The sequence below is a fragment of the Amblyomma maculatum genome, chromosome 1, assembly GCF_055883805.1.
Source record: "Amblyomma maculatum isolate TAMU_Amacu chromosome 1, ASM5588380v1, whole genome shotgun sequence".
Classification (NCBI taxonomy): domain Eukaryota; kingdom Metazoa; phylum Arthropoda; class Arachnida; order Ixodida; family Ixodidae; genus Amblyomma; species Amblyomma maculatum.
Genome location: NC_139344.1, coordinates 241,540,089 through 241,557,250, shown reverse-complemented (window position 1 = coordinate 241,557,250; position 17,162 = coordinate 241,540,089).

Sequence of the window (17,162 nt, the reverse complement as noted above, 5' to 3'; positions counted from 1 at the left end):
ATTTGGGCGCAGGGAAGTTGAAAACTAAATGTAGAGTTCCAGACAGCGGGTAATGACTCAATACATGCATACTGAAATATCTAAAAAATAGAAAAAATTGCTTACATACCGTACAACACGAGAGCGCACGGCTGGCACGGCGACGCAGCTCCCACGGCCACGGCTCCGACGACCAGCCTTTCTGCTACTAAAAACAACCACCTACCCACAAAACAATAGCCGGACGTGACGTTTTTCTTAAACCGGATAAGACGTCATGGGTTGCAGCAAGCATTTTGCTCCTGCAACCCGGTTGCAGGAAGCATTTCGCTGCTGCAACCGGGTCGCAGCAGACGGCGCCGGCAAAGTGGTTAAATGTGAGCTCAAATTAATAATTATTCGAAACACAGCTAACACGTCAACATGATGACTTCGGGGGATCTGCATGTGACATTTTTGTGACATTATTTGAAGTATTTATTACAACTAACTTCTATCTTTTTTTTATTGGATAGCCATCATCATCATCATCTGCATGTACGTCTAGCGATACGTCTTACGTATGGGCGATACGTGTTTTGCCCGGTGTCAGCCGAATACGTCTACATCAATTTTCACGCATGCGCAGTAGGCGTCCGATACGTCTACGTCTGTACGTCTCCGGGAGACGTAATACGTCTCCGGTAAGCTAAATCTCTCGAAATCGCCAGCCCCCTTACCGATAGTTTGCGAAAGAATGAACCTGTCAAAGTAGAATGGAATTCGAACAAAGAACGCTCTTTTCTGGTCCTGAAAGCGGCCCTGGCCAGTCAGCCTGTTTTGAGAACTCCAGACTACACGCGTCTGTTTGTGCTACAATGCGACGCGAGTGACCGCGGTATGGGGGCCGTCCTCAGCCAGCAGGATGACAATGGGGAGGAGCACCCTGTTGTATTTGTAAGTAGGAAGCTCACCCTATGCGAGCAGGCCTATAGTGCATCAGAAAAGGTATGCGCCTGTCTCGTGTGGGCGATTCAGAAGCTGTAGTGTTATTTGGCAGGGCCTCCGTTTCTTGTAGACACTGACCATTGTCCTTTGACTTGCTTCGTAATATGTCGGCCAAAAATGGCAGGCTGCGTTGGAGTCTAGCCTTGCAGGAGCACGCATTTGACGTGCGTTATAGAAATGGGCGCGATAATGCTAACGCTGATGGCCTCAGCCGAAGTTTCCCTGGATAACCCTCTCTGGTTGGGCTCCCAGACGTTAACTGGCTACGCATCTCATATATTTTTCCTTTTTTTTTTTGCTCGCGTAGTTGTTCTTTTTTTTTTTTGTTGTTGCTGCTGCTGCTGTTCTTACTATCGTTTACCTACCGCTCCACCTTGGGATGTGTTATCACAGGAAGTGGCCTTCTATGGCATCTTTCATGTTACGACACGGATCAAAATTTTAGCTAGCATATTTGCAAAAAAAAAAAAAAAGAAAAAGAAAGAAATCTTGTTTTTTTCTTTGTTTCTCGGACATGGTCTATTTTGGAAGAGAACTTAAAATTCTCTGGACGAATTTTATTTTGTTTTCTTTACTTTGAAATGGCAATCATTGTTATGAAGGCAGCCTAGCTGGCACTTCTCAGAGTTTGTTTTGCGCTCGCTGCTTGCTGTGTTTTGGGCTTTGAGTGGCAGAGTCTGCTAGCGCTGTTCAACAAGGAAGCGGGAACCAGATCACCAGGTTTGACGTGGCCAGACCGACCAGGCTGAACCGACTCCAGGTCTCTACGGGGTGCAGCGTTGGCTGCTAACACTACGAGACCTCTTCGGGCGGCGGACGGGCTGTTGTGACCGGAGTTCTGGCCGAGGTATGCGCAGACTCCAGGCAAAAGTGCCATTAACTGCAGGTACCGACAGAACCCTTGATCATGTTATGTGATGATGCCAGCCTTGCATGCATATAGGTATACATTTCAGAATCTGCAGTGCACCACTTGACAATTTGCCACCAGTTTGTGTGAAAATGTATTTTTCATGCATGATAGCCAGTATGATTAACAGATGGACCCTGTGCACAAGCCAAAAGTGCTACGAGCCAAATGCCACGAGGCCACACGACAGGCCAGGAGCTGTTAACTCCCGCATACAAAGTTATATTTGAAATATGTTCCGGGTCATTTCAGCTCCGAGTAAGAAAGGTTACTCCTAGGCCATGGAGGCATGTTTGTACAGTTTGGTTAATGCGAGGCTTACAGAGGTCTATACCAGGTTGTCTATCACATAACAGGGCAGCCTACGACTGTATGCTAATGAGTATGTCTGAGATAAGAGAGACATGAATTAAGGCATTAGTAATTACGTTTGTAGCAAAGGGCATGTAAATTAACGGGAATCCACAATGGGATCTGCAGACAAAAGCCATTAATGCTGGCGCATCATACCCTTACAGGTGGAGATTAGGAGTCTCCCTAATTTTTTGTTTGCCCAAGGCTTGTCATTTCCTTCGTTCTCCCAAATGAGGAAAATGTGAAAATTATAGCATCGAGAATTCCAGAGACCATCGGTAACAAGGATGCTGATCCCAACAGTGTAAAAAGAAATTGCAGAAAAGATGTGTGACTAGTAATGCTGGCAACAGTTGAAGCTAAGTGGAAAGGCATGAAATTGAAATGCAACGTATGCAGAGATATGTTGCGAAATGACCAGTCTGTGGTGTGCGACATCTGTCTCAGTTAGTTTCATCAAGTGATTGGCCAAAGCAGATGGGGCCTGTGGTTTTGTGATAAGTGCAGTGTAGTAGCATAGATGCAACCTTGCCTATTAAGAATTGGAGTGCAGTAAGTGCATTGTTTTGTTTTTGTAAAATGTTCATGGTTTCCATGCAATCATTATGAGAAATTTCTTTCTAGAGAATGTTTGCTGAAATGTGAATATATAATGTGCAATAAACTAGTGTTTTCTTGCTATTTACTTTTCCTTGTATACATTAGTACTGTGAAGGAAACCACAGGCTAGAAGGAAATGTAATGGCATGCATTTTGTTACTTGACCTCGTTGTGCTGGCTCAGTAGTTAAGAGTGCTTGGCTGCTGAACCCATGGATGCAGATTTGATTCCAGCCACAGCAGGGGCATTTCAAGAGGCAAAACAATAGCCTGTCATGCAGCGTGCAGTGTCAGTGCACGTAAAAGAACCCCAGGGGGTCGGGTCGAAATTATTCGGGAGCCCTCAACTAATGTGTTTCTCACAGCCATAGTTTTTTGGGATGCTATACCAGATATTGTATATCACATCGTCCTCTGAGTAAGATGCTATTCATGGCCAGTTAATCATACACAAAATGACCAATTTTTTCTGCATGGTACCGCAGCTGTTGTGCAATGTTATTTTAGCCTTCATGAAGACTATCACACTGGCTCCACATGGCCTTCTGTCGACCCTTGATAATGTGTCACAATCATACACCCGATCATGTATTTGTCTAAGGGCACCTGTGCATGCATGGAGGGGACTGTTGCTTTCCATTTGTCAGAACTGAAATGCATGATCCACATCATTCCTGTAATTCAACTGCCTGCTATTTGAACTGTCCAGCATTGATGCAAGTTCCAAAGAACTGCAATTAGCAAATTAATCCAAGCAGGAAACCATAGCAAAAACTTTAGTTTTATCTTCAACAACTGTTTGAGAAATACAATCAGCCAAATGTTGCACAGCATAGATGAGAGGTTACAAAATCTAAAAACACTCTACCTGTGGCATGTAGGGTTTCACATCCTAAAGTGACATATGTAGCTATGACGAATACTGTAGTGAAGAGCTCAAGATTAAGTTAACTGCTTGGGCTTTGTACTTTGCGTTGACATCTCGCAGGAAACAGATGCGTTTGCATTTGGTCTCCAACAAAGTATGGCTGCCATCACTGGGATTAAACATCACGACCTTGGGGCAAGTAGCCGAACGTGCCGCTGAGATGTTGCAGCGTGTATATGTACATGCTATACACGTCAACCTTTCCAGCATTAAAACTGTCACATGCTTTGTAGATATTCATCTTCAGCTTTGGACTGACAAGTTTAAAAGTGTACCATTAGTGTTTGTCTAGCGTGAAAAATAAAGAAACTAAAAAAAACGAAAAACATGAACATAATATATTGAAAAAGCACTAGTCATTAACACATAAAGCATATTCGTTCCGTTATTAACAATAAAGTGGCGTTCAACCACATACAAATTAAGCCTGAACATTTAGGAAGGTGCTGTGCCAGGCAGCTATTTTACAGAAGCCTCAACCCTTTCGCCTGTAGTAATGCGCATCTGGGCGGTGTGGGCAGGGCACTTCTTTTTCTGTCCACTCCAACGTGCGAAAACTGTATCATGTACATTCCCGTTTTCCGAGTTTTGGGCTCTGTAGCACAGTCATAACAAATTGTCGATTACTTATTTTCGTCTGAATGTTGCACGGCGCGTGTGAATAAATTCCCACGACGCTCTCTTTACGCGACGTTTTCGGACTTACCACTGCACCTAATAAATACTGACATGCACGTGGAACATCGCCGATCATGAACGGACACACTGATGTCTGTCCGGACATCGGCGTACTCATCACAGCACTCTCGTAGTCTCACACGTACAGCACTCTCGTAGGACGTAATTCGGACATCACAGCATCTCACGGTATGCACAAACCACACCTCAATTTGTACAACAAACACGAAAGACGCGATGCTTGGGCTAGAGACATGCCGGCGCTACCCAGCTTTCTCAGCGCCACTTGTATGTATGTAGAACTTGCAGCGTCGAACTTCAATGCGAGCAGAAAGCGAAGCGTTACGGCGTTACGTGACGCATCTCATCACAGATGGAAGTGAGGAAACTTTGAAGAATCAAAACTACATAACTACATAACGACCGTCGTCGACGTTAATTCACATGATAACGAAGTCCAAATGAGCGGGCGTGCGAGCCGCGGGCTGGCCGTCAACACCGCGATTACATGCGCTTGCGCTCTGGTCGTGCTTGCCACCCTGCCGCGGTCCAACTCACGTAAACCTATCATCATGCCATCACTTAGTCTATCACCCATTCTAAGCACTATTCTTGCCATTGTACTATTCTTCGCAATTTCACATTTCACGTATGCAGTACATACATCTCGCACACCTCGTACCAGCTTCGATTTGGCTACATATATAGCTATCGCTACCAAGTTGTTGCTGCAACCACACATCCGGGGATCATCTATATATCTTGCTACACCTTGCTGATCCCGGAGAAAAATGCGTCGGGTCCGTCGGACGTAAACCTGAACCCCACCGTGCGGGTCCGTCCGCTATACCCCTCCCGGAGCCCTCCGGCTTTCCCGACGTACCGCGAACAAAAACGTGTCTTGTCCGTCAGATGTGATCACCTGATCGGGTCCGTCCGCCGTACCACTGAAAAATATTTCCCGGATCCGTCCGGCGTATCCTGAAGAAAAAAGCACCGGGTCCGTCGGATGTACCCTTAAGACCATTGATCCAATCCGTCCGACGTACCTTTAGCCACGGCCTTAAACTTTACAACAGAACCAATAGCGGCTGTGGTCCCGCGGCCAGCCCTGTGAAATACTCCTAAGGTTTTACGAAATCCGCCGAAGGTTTTACGCACTACACGGCATGATTCAAACTATCTGCAGTTTATTCTCAGCAAGCTGTACAGTCAGTTAAGCGGTGAACACTACACCTGCCTTCGCGACTTTCAAACTGCAAGACAGCATATCAGCTAAAACCATATATGTCAACCTCTGAAAGCGCCGATTAGGCCTAACTTTTGTGGTGCAGTGCAACGTTAATAGAACTAAGATAAACGTTGGTGCAGCGGTTAGCGCAGCCATCGCCTCTTCTAGAAAGATGCCTGCGGCATCGCTCGCTTACCCATTGGAGCCAGTGTGCCTTCAGTTGCGCGCGGTCATCGAGAGATGGCGCGAGATACGCCCCTATCTTAAAGGGCCACTGTCCAGGGAAGGCCCTTTTAAGCAAAGGAGCCCAGTGTTTCGATCAGGTACCGGAGATAGACTGTGCAAAATGCTACAGTGACACGCGCGCCGCAAAGCATCGAAAATACAATTCAAAGCTCTCTCATGCTCTCCTCCGGGAAGCCAGCTTCCCCGTTTCCTGCGCTGGCCCGACGGGCCACAGCAATGACGTACGTACCGCGAACGATGTCCATTGGTCCGTCTCGCTGACTGACGGGAGAAGGATGGGTGTCTACCGCTCGCAGCGCGCTTTTCCCTCGCCACGGTCAGACTGAATCCAGCGGCGCGCGCTCCCTCGACCGTTTTTTTTTTTTTTTTTTTTTTTTTTCCGCGCTCGCGGAGAGCCACGCCCCACCTCCCGCCAAACGCGGAGGAGGAAGGGGAATTTGTATTGCGGAGGCTAGACGACCTCGGGCACTGTACGTCGGGCAGGAGAGTGAAAAACCTTTGCGAGGGAACGTAAGGAGAGAGGCATGACAGAATCGGGTGATTGCGGTGGCTGTAACTGCGTTATTAGCTACTCTTTTCAAAAACATTTTGCGGCCTTGCGTTCTAGGGGCGAAGTCTCACAGTCACCGGGGAAGAAAATATTTTCGACCGGAAGGTGGACCTCTGCAAAGGGGTTTGGGGGTGGTGCGGTGTCGGTTGTCCGGAAAGCGAAAGCGCATGTGCAAATGCATGTTGCAGGCGGGCGCCGCACGGATCGCTAGATACCACTTGTGGTTACTTGTGGTGACCGTTTCCCGCGGCTACCGATGCGCCGCCACTTTACCCCTTGCCTCTCCCCGCTCATTCTGGGATAACCGGTCCCACGCGGGGGCTATAAAGAGAGGCGCACGTATACGCCTCGCTCTCTTCGCTCCCAGACAACCCGAGGAACACTACCTGCCCGCCCAGACGACGACCCCGCTGACCTCCCTCCCGCACGGCCATGGACCTTCTGGAGTGAGATAAAGATGTTTCTTGCACGGCCCGCTGTGTGTTTGTCTTGCATATCCCTCAGGCGGAGGAATCGCCCACACACTTCACGTGGAAAGGAGAAAAAGGGAAAGGTAAGGGCAGCAGGTTTTCGGTGCATACAGCAGGCATCTTTCTAGAGGAGGCGATGGCGCAGCTAGCTATCCTACAGGAGGTCGTAAGTTCGATCCCACGGGAAAATATTTTTTATTTTTTTTTCTGCTTTTAATATACTGTCTCTTATTCGCCGTGGACAGCTTTTATTTTTCGAACACTGCCGCTCTGATCCGGCAACCACAACCGTAAAATACTGGGCAGCATTCAGTCTCGGCCCATAATCATGACTGGTGAGGCGCTTGTTTTGGTATGGTCGATTTTATGAAATAGAATTAAAAATAAAGTGCCCCTTAATTTTATGAGAATAAACCATGTAAAATAAAAACGGGAGTAGGTGTAGAAAGGAGAATCTCGCATGGCAGAAAAAATAAAAGGATTAAGAAAACGACTTGTATGATGACACGAGAAGAGACTGAGAATGGGAGAGCCTAGTCGGTGGGGAGGTTTTGCACGTTGTCTCGCTAGTGTGGGCGACCGTCGGCCGACAGCCGTCTTGCGAGCGACGCGGCGCCGACACCGACTGTCGGCCGATTGTTTCCGTCGGCGCAGTGTGACATAGACGCAGACATCAGGAAGACACTCTGGAGTCTCCTCTTGCGTTATAGTGTGCGTCATTCTGCCCTACTATACGTAGTAGGAGAAAACAGTTTGAATTCGGCCGGCGGGATTAAAAATAAACCTCAACTTCTTATCACAATATCTCAGCAGTAATTGGATTTTTTGCTGCCGGATATGCGGCAGCGATGTCACGAAATGCCGTTTATTAGATTTTGATAGCATATTTTGGTGTCTTTAGTGTCCCTTTAACGTTGGGATCTCGGATGGAGCTTAGGCAAGCCGCCAAGGCGTGCGGCCCCGAACAACGGGTTCAAAACGCCTTCGAAGGATCATTCCTCAGCTTTCACTGCTTCAAAGCGTGCCCATACTGTACACAGAGGGACATGCAGGTCCTCGCGCACCTCGACGGAAGTCCACCTCATGAGTGTTTTCGCTTCTCTTGCCACTTGAATTTTATATTAACTTCCGAGCGTCTTGGCATCAATATTACTAGGTGGGGAGCGGTAAGGCCTGATGGACATTCTGAGTGGACTCCTTCCTGGCGGTCCGTCTATAACACCCGGCAGGTGTGTTGGCGTCAAGCATCACAGTCTGGCAATGGAACTGCCGTAGCTTCAGACGAAAAATGATATCACTACAATTCTACATTCAGAACCACGCATCTACTCCGGATCCGACAAAAGTGTTTTAGTCATGCTCTGGCAAACACGATGTCGAAATATGTTAGCTGAGAAACTGAGTTTTTTTTTTCGTCGATTTATTCTCATCTTCTCATGCATTGCCAGTGCGGTCGAGAGCCGATCATCATCATGCGAAGCACGCACTAGGGCTCCGTGTCCGCTCATCACGCGCCACGTTCCTCCTTTGACGTCCGCCATCTTCTAGGCTGCTCCGAGAGTGCTTTAGAGCCCTCTTTGTGCAAGACAACTAAAAGAGAAGCCCGCCGATATCTGCTGACGCGCCATGAACGCCGACCGAGCATCCGGAAGGCGGTTGCTGGAGGCCCACCAAGCCGAGGCACGAAGTCAGGGCCGTGGCCATCCATTGCCTGGGTTCGTGCATAGAATTCAGGATGACGTCCCGGCCATGGGGATTGGACGAGGATTTCGTCCTGTGCCCGGGTCCCTGCACAGGATAGATGACATCCCCGATATTTGGTTGACACGGGGCTTTATTCCCGTGCCCGGACTCGTGCATAGGATGGAAAATGTCGGCCCCGCCATGGGACTTGGACGAGGATATATTCCAGTGCCCGGGTTCGTGCCCAGAATACATCATGATATGCCCGCCTTGGGGCTGGACGAAGACTTCATATCCACGCCCGCGTTCGTGCGCAGGATCGAGGATGACATCCCCGCCATGGGGCTGGGTAGAGGTTTCATCCCTGTGATCGCGTTTTTTCCCAGGAAGAAGAATGACGTCCCTGTCATGGGGCTGGGTCGAGGCATTCCCCCAGGCGCCTAGAACCGAATCCTCAATCCTCGCTCGCCACCAAGGACCTACAGCTAGACGGCTTGTTCTGCACCTCATCACCTGGCGGCAGCTGGTTATGATCGCAGATCCCCATCGATGTGCTAACCGCGTCACAGCTAGACTCGCTGCGTTTTTTTTTCTCCGGAATTTTAGTTCGTGGATTATAGCTTGTGTGTGATCTGCGTATCATGACTGATGTGTGCGCCAGTGTTGTGTTTCAATGGGGCAGTCGACACTTTTTTGGCATGTGTGAAGTCTAATTCTGTGACTGTCTGTGAACAAGCTCATTTGTTTATCATGTCAGCGTGCTCTTGAGTGTTTTAAACGTCTTTCTCTATTTAAAACAAATTCTAGAATGCACCCTGCCCCATTTTTCGATATTTCAAGTTCAGTAAAGAGAACCTGCGTTTCCACCAAGCAGAGTTGTCACCCCTTTTTAAGGTCACTTAACATAGCTAGAGCGAGAAATGCATAATTATTATTGGTTCACAGGAAAGGAAAGGCGCAGTATCTATCACATTTGCTCTGCGGACACCTTATCCGCGCCGTAAGGGAAGGGAGGAAGGTCGGACTGAAAGCGGAGAGAAAGGGGTGCCGTGGTGGAGGGCTCCGGAGTAATTTCGACCATCTGGGGATCTTTATCGTGCAATAATATCGCACAGCACATGGACGACACTTCGTTTCGCCTCTATCGAAACGCAGCCGCCGGCGGTCGGGATCGAACCCCGGTGCTCCGGCACACTAAACGGGCGTTTTACCTCTGCACCACCGCGGCGGAGCGCTATTTTAAAGGGCCACTGTCCGGGGAAGGCCCTTTTAAGCAAAGGAGCCCAGTGTTTCGATCAGGTACCGGAGATAGACTGTGCAAAATGCTACAGTGACACGAGCGCCGCAAAGCATCGAAAATACAATTCAAAGCTCTCTCATGCTCTCCTCCGGGAAGCCAGCTTCCCCGTTTCCTGCGCTGGCCCGACGGGCCACAGCAATGACGTACGTACCGCGAACGATGTACATTGGTCCGTCTCGCTGACTGACGGGAGAAGGATGGGTGTCTACCGCTCGCAGCGCGCTTTTCCCTCGCCACGGCCAGACTGAATACAGCGGCGCGCGCTCCCTCGACCGTTTTTTTTTTCGCGCTCGCGGGAGCCACGCCCCACCTCCCGCCAAACGCGGAGGAGGAAGGGGAATTTGTATTGCGGAGGCTAGACGACCTCGGGCAGGAGAGTGAAAAACCTTTGCGAGGGAACGGAAGGAGAGAGGCATGACAGAATCAGGTGATTGCGGTGGCTGTAACTGCGTTATTAGCTACTCTTTTCAAAAACATTTTGCGGCCTTGCGTTCTAGGGGCGAAGTCTCACAGTCACCGGGGAAGAAAATATTTTCGACCGGAGGGTGGACAGTGGGCCTTTAAGGTAAAACCTAGGGTGCTTCGATGCATTTCGCCCTTTGTACCAACTCGCGCCACCGTTTTCCCCTCCCGGCGGCATGTTGGGTCTCTCTCGACAGTTGCGCAGCGAGCAATAATTGCGGCGGGGGCTCTCCGCAGTCATGCGGCGACTGAAATAATGCAAATGGCCTGGAAAAGGACAGCTTTTTTTTTTTATTTGCTCTTGGCAGTAATGTTCTGGCAGTTGCGAGAGTGATCGTTACATTATCAGTGGTGCAGAAGTTTTTCTAGCGGCAAAATCTTAATTTTGGAGTAGTAAAATTTATATTTGGAGCAACTCAGAGGAAAATAATATTGCACTTTCCACCACGAGTTCAAATTTTCCAGCCCTTCAACATAGACGAAACCTTACTTTCGGCACAAAAAAATTAAAAGATGTGAGTTTTGGACCCTATGAATGCGATTCAAAGAAAATCTGGCAAGGGCCACCTATCACCGGCGCTGCGTTTGTTTATTTTTGTAAATAAGGCATGCAATCACTACGGCCGCTCAATTCGAAACTCCAATGAACAACAGGGGGCGCTGTGAAGTCTGGCCACACTGGGGGTATTTGGGGGTATGGATAAACGAAGGATTGGCATACATTGGAAAGCATGAGCAATCACTTAAGGCGAAAGGGCGAAGGAATGCCGGGATAATGAAGCATAAGGCATTGTGGGGATACAATAGGTATGAGGTATTGAGGGGTATTTGGAAAGGAATTATGGTGCCCGGTCTTACTTTCGGAAATGCGGTTTTGTGCCTAAAATCAGAGGTACAGTCGACATTAGAAACAAATCAGAGATCCGTTGGACGATTAGCACTAGGTGCCCACGGCAAAACTACAAATGAGGCGGTACAGGGAGATATGGGCTGGGCATCTTTCGAAGTACGGGAAGCTCAGAGTAAAATATTATATGAGGAACGCCTGAGGAAATTGGACAGTAACAGATGGGCAGCTAAGGTATTTAAATACCTGTACCTAAAAAGCGTTGACTCACAATGGAGGAAAAGAACTAGGAAACTAACTAGTAAGTATGTTAGTAACAAGGACGGAGAAATAAAGAGCATTAAGCAACAGGTGAAAAACACAGAAGGTAAAAATTGGATAAATTCGATGGAAAAGAAACAGAGTGTGGAATTATACCGAAAGTGGAAAATGCAGATCAGGAAGGAAGATTTCTTTGATAACTCAAGAGGCAGTGCCCTACTTTTTGAAGCTAGATCAGGGTGCCATAGAACACGCAGCTACAAAAAGAATTTTAACAATGGAGATGACGCATGTGCTGTATGTGGAAACTCCAGTGAAACAATTGACCATATTATACTCGAATGCAATGGTATCCATCCGGAAGTTGATACAGGCGCAATCACTGTTCCTGAAGCTCTGGGGTTTAGAGATAACAGTGGCCGGGTGAATAAACCGGCGGTGGAAACTAGCAAAAAACGGCTGGAAGATTGGTGGCTTAAAAGCAGAGAAGTAACATAATGTTAGTAATGTAGGAGCAAAATTTAATAAATAGAATGATGGTTTAGTTAAAAATTCTAAATCAATAATTAAGATATATGGAGAAAAATGAGCATGATAGCGACTGCTACCACCCCGTTTCAAAGGGGACGCTCCTATATTCCATCCATCCATCCATCCATCCATCCATCCATCCATCCATCCATCCATCCATCCATCCATCCATCCATCCATCCATCCATCCATCCATCCATCCATCCATCCACACTGGGTAAGATGGCGGCAGTATTGAGATCTGCGCGCAACATGTCCCTTTAAAATGTATTGCTGTTCCTTGTTTGTGACGAAATTTGTGGTGTTTTGTGAAGAGTGGTCGCGTTTGTGACGGTTCACGCTTCATTCTGACGTGCCCCAAGTGCTCCACAGACTATCAGACCGAAGTTCAGGCGCCGGTGTCTCTGGAGATCCTCAAGAAATAGTGATCAGCTGACGAACGTGTTTATGAAATCTACTGTGGAGAAAAGCGACGTGTTACTGCGTCGCCGATGCTTCTACGGAAGCACGTTGGCTGTGTTTACATATTACTACAGGTAAGGACCTCAACGATTTCGCAATTATTGAGCGTGAATGGAAAGGTGCCACGCTCACCTTACGAGCCTCCGGTCGTCGAGCTTGTTGCCGCTGTTTGATAGCGATCAGCAGTAAAACTTTTTTTTTTTTTTCCCCAGTCTGCGGTATGTTTTCGTTTCCAAAATAATATGAAGCTATTCGTGGCGTGAAGGGTCATCATTATTATTTTAAATGAATGTGGTTTTTGATAAGATTTGGCTTGTGCACGATAGTGCATTTTAAATTAACAGCGCATTTCACTGAACTAGTGCAACCATTCTTTCGTGAGTGATGGTGCCGCTTGCATTGCTCTGTGTCTATTTGAGCACACAGATGTCTTGCGTTTGCTTGTTATGTCGCTACGCCGACTGTCTGTGTGACGTGCACGTATGCATTTGCTTTCCTCGAGAGTGCGAGCGTGATAAGTGATGCCTTCGAAAAGCTTGCGTGCTGCGTCGCCTCTTTCGCGTGTGTATTTACATCTAGACTACCGGATATTATAAACTCGTTCTCTAGCTAGGCCCTCGGAAATTTTTGCTCCCTCAGGCAGTCTGTAATCGAGAAGCTTGTCAGTATAAATTCCGTATTGTGTCGTACTCACACGCTGCTCGGCCTGCCTGGCTTGTGTCTACCTGTCGACGATGTACTTCCAACCCAGTTACAGGGCTAAAAGCTAAAAAAAAAAAAAAAAAAGTTGCTAATAAAATTGTTAACAGGGCAGACAGGAAAGTAAACCATAAAACTGTGCTTTCTGTTGGCCTGCATGGTCCGTCACTCTCAATTTCGTCTTGCTCCTTTGATTCTTGAACCAGTAAAGTGATTCAACAACTGAAGTGAAAGTGAAATTATTATGGCACCTTTGGCTCCCCTACTGTGCACTCTACACAGTAGTTACCAGTTGTTGCAAGGCGCACACACTGGATGTGTGTGCCTTTCTCATTCGGATGCCTAAATCGGTGTGCCTAAATCATTCGGACCATAACATGTGTTACATGGTATCTCACCCATTACTTTGCCACTGGCCTGGTTTCAGGTTAAGGGAGCATGGCACTGCTGGTGTAGGATGGGTGGCAAATTTTTTTTTTTTCTTTATGGCACCAGCTTCGGAGTTTGGAACTTTTCTGGTTGCATAATGTATAACTTGTTCTCTATAGGCTGCAAGTACCACTAGGAAGATATTTCAGGAGAGAAAAACGTTCTGCTGGAGGAATAATATGCTTCTACGCATTTTCGGTGCTAAGAACTCCAGCATGGTATAAGAAGAGCGACTTGTCCTTTCTTTAATGCGGTAGACCTTTTTACTAGACTGTGGAACAGCATATGATTGTTATTTTAATCTGTTGTTTTAAACATGTTTCTTAAGATGTTACATATCTTTGGCAAAGGAATTGAGCAATTGCTTCTCCAATTTTAGTTGCTGACTTCTTTGTGAAGTTCTTTTATCTGTACTCAGTTTGCAGAGGCTTTCTTCACCATATTTTTATGTTTATACAATTTCTATGAACCATAGTGCTAGTTTCATTTACTGTTAGTATTTTTCATTGTTCTAATTGTGTTTTTTAACAATGTAGCTGAAAAGGCCTGCCGTCCACATCAACCTACTTTGCTGAAGAAGAGCGGTGGATGCCTGTGTGTGGAACATGCGGCGCAGAGGGGGACAGGAAAACAGTCGAGTCAATGACACTGAACTTTGACTGCAATTATCGCACATACCATCTTTACCAGGCAACAAGGCTTGCTTCTCAGCCACTTAGTGTATGCCAAATAACACCCCCAAATACTAGAATGCCTTGTAATTTGAAGAAAAGGATGCTCTTTTCCTTGTAGAAGTTTAGAGCTTGGAGGTAGCATGGTGCTGTATTGCATGACTAAGAAATAAAATTTGATGCTTTGTCAATTTTTTCAAACTATGCATCTGCAGTCTGTGCAAACACATTTCATGCAAAATTCTTATTCGAATCTTATAAGTAAACCTGTCTGTGTACTCTAGTCACGATTGCTTGAATGCCAGAAGAACATTTTGTAATACGCACTGAGTTGTCTGAGTTGTGATACACAAAATAGGCATCACGTCCCTCCAGTTTCCTATCACTGGGTGATTTGTGCCCATAAAGCTGGTAAATTAAATTCAATTATGGAGCACTTGAATGGTAGGTGGGTGACAACTCTCCTGAATGCCATCTAAAATAGTCGACTTCGCTTTTCCAGTGATGATTATTGTATATTGTGAATCTATGCTACGATAGTGCTACATTCTAGGCACCTAAAGACTTGTTTGTAAAAGTGTACTAAGCAAAAGCATCACAGTTCCTACACAAAGGCTGTCGGGCATTCTTAGTCGACGCTGGGAGGAGGTGAAAATATTTATTTGGGCACCAGATCTTCAGTAAGATAGTTCACAAACTGTTAGACTGCCAAACTAGACTCCCTGGAGCTCAGTATTATGCTTATCTATGATTGTAAATACTTCACAACTTTGTACATTAAAGCCCCACTCCACATAAAGTTTAAATCTGTGGGACATGCAGTGACAATTTTTCAATTAAACATTTTCTGGTACCTCACGTACCCCACACATTGTAGCTTATGGTCTTAAGCTTGGTTTCTTAACTTAAAAATGATTTATGAAGACGAGCAGGCTTCATGCATCTTTATACACGCCCATCAGTTTATTGCTGACCTCTTCTGCATCTGATATATTGTTCAGATAATTAGCTCAATTCCTTCAAACCTTCTGCTGTTGGCTTTGATAAGCCCAGCAAAGGTTCGCTTGATTGAAGTTCTTACACTGTAGTTTGTCCTCTTGACATTTCTTTGTGCTTGGATTTTCACGAGTGTTGCATGACTACTGCTGATAGAGATTGGTGTTCATTTGTAAAACAATACTTTGGTGAGTGCAATAATATTTTTCCAGTTAATATGTTATTGCTGTGCAGTAGTGATTCTACAGATCTGCACTCACATACAGATGCATGCCTCCAGTATCTGCTTATGCAACTTCCTCTACTATAGGCAGCGGCTGTGGTCAACATGAACACTTAAACGAATTTAAGTCTTCGGAGGACTCCGCTCTCGGGCGGCAGCTTCTGCGCAAGGAGGACGTGTTTAAGAAGTTCAACAGTCGCAGGCATTTTGGATTCTAGGCGAAAAGCCGGCGCGGGCGGAGCGTCTGCACTTTGGTGAGTGTTTTGCTTTTTCCTTTTCGTGTTTGTGCCAGTCTTGTACAATGTGTGCTACAAGGGGAAGCGCGCATGTAAATATTTCTAGCAGGCAAGCCAGCCTCGTCGGAAAAGAAGGAGGGGGGGGAGAGAGAGAGAGAGAGAGAGAGAGAGAGAGAGAGAGAGAGAGAGAGAGAGAGATAGAGAGAGAGAGAGAGAGAGAGAGAACGAGGCTTGTCTCTAACGCGGACGCTGGGGCCGATGGAACGCCAGTTGGGATGGCGACATTTTCTTTCTTTCTTTTACATGGTCACCGTTTTTGAAGGATTGTTCGTCACAGTGCTGTACTCTTTCGATACGGTACTCGCGCTGAGATGGACACATTATCGAGATCATAATATGCCTCTGTCACACATTGTGGGTTATCTGAATCTGCGCAGCTCCACCATTTTTGCAGTGTTTTTGTTTCCACTTATTTCAGTGCCTATAGTTGGTAATTTTGCTTGAAGTTTTCTGGGTAGTAATGCTTGTGACCTGCGTTTTGCTATTTATATTCACAATTGGATCTTTGGCGGCAGCATATATTGTTTATCAGGGAGAAATGAACGATGTGGTAGTGCTGCTGAGCTGTGGAGGCAGCGGTCGATGCCATCTAAGCAGTGAAAGACAGTAACAACTCATTTTAGACAAGAAATTTCTTGAGCTATGACGTGGAGCAGCGCACAAATGCCTTTGCTTGATTTTTAGGTTAGTATATGCCGCAACTTAATTATGATTTCCATTGTTTATTTCAGCATCACATGCGAGGAGTTCCCGGACGTATCAGCGTTTTACGCAAAAAACATCCTGGCGTCATACCTTGCACATGAATTGAAATAAAGCAAATAAACAACCCAGCTCATGTTGTGGGTTCACGAAAGCGCATTTTTATTCTGTGTTCCCTTTCCGCTGCGGAACAACAGAAAATGGTGTGTGATCAACGGTTAGCCAGGAGCAGGCACGAGGTGGTTTACATTAATGCAAAAGTAGCACAGCACATAGCCTTGATGCGGTCAGTCAACACGTTCTATGTTCTGCTCGACCAATCAACAATTTAGTCAGTTTAGTGTTGGTTAATGAGTGAGTAAGTATAATGGGGCTTAAAAGATCAAGATCTGTTTTGTTCTTTTAAGCCTCACTATGCTTATCATTAACCAGCACTGATCAGACAGGATTGTTGATTGGTGGGGAAGAACATAGAATGTGGTGACTTATCACAGCTAGGAGATGTACTGTACTACTTTTGCATTAATGAAAATCACCTCGTGTCTGCTCCTGGCAAACCGATGGTCGTGTACTATTTTCTGTTGTTCAGGAGTGGAAAGGTAGCAGAAAATCAAAAAAGCGTCACTTGCAGAGTTTGTGAAGCATTTGAGCCTGAAATCAACAGAATT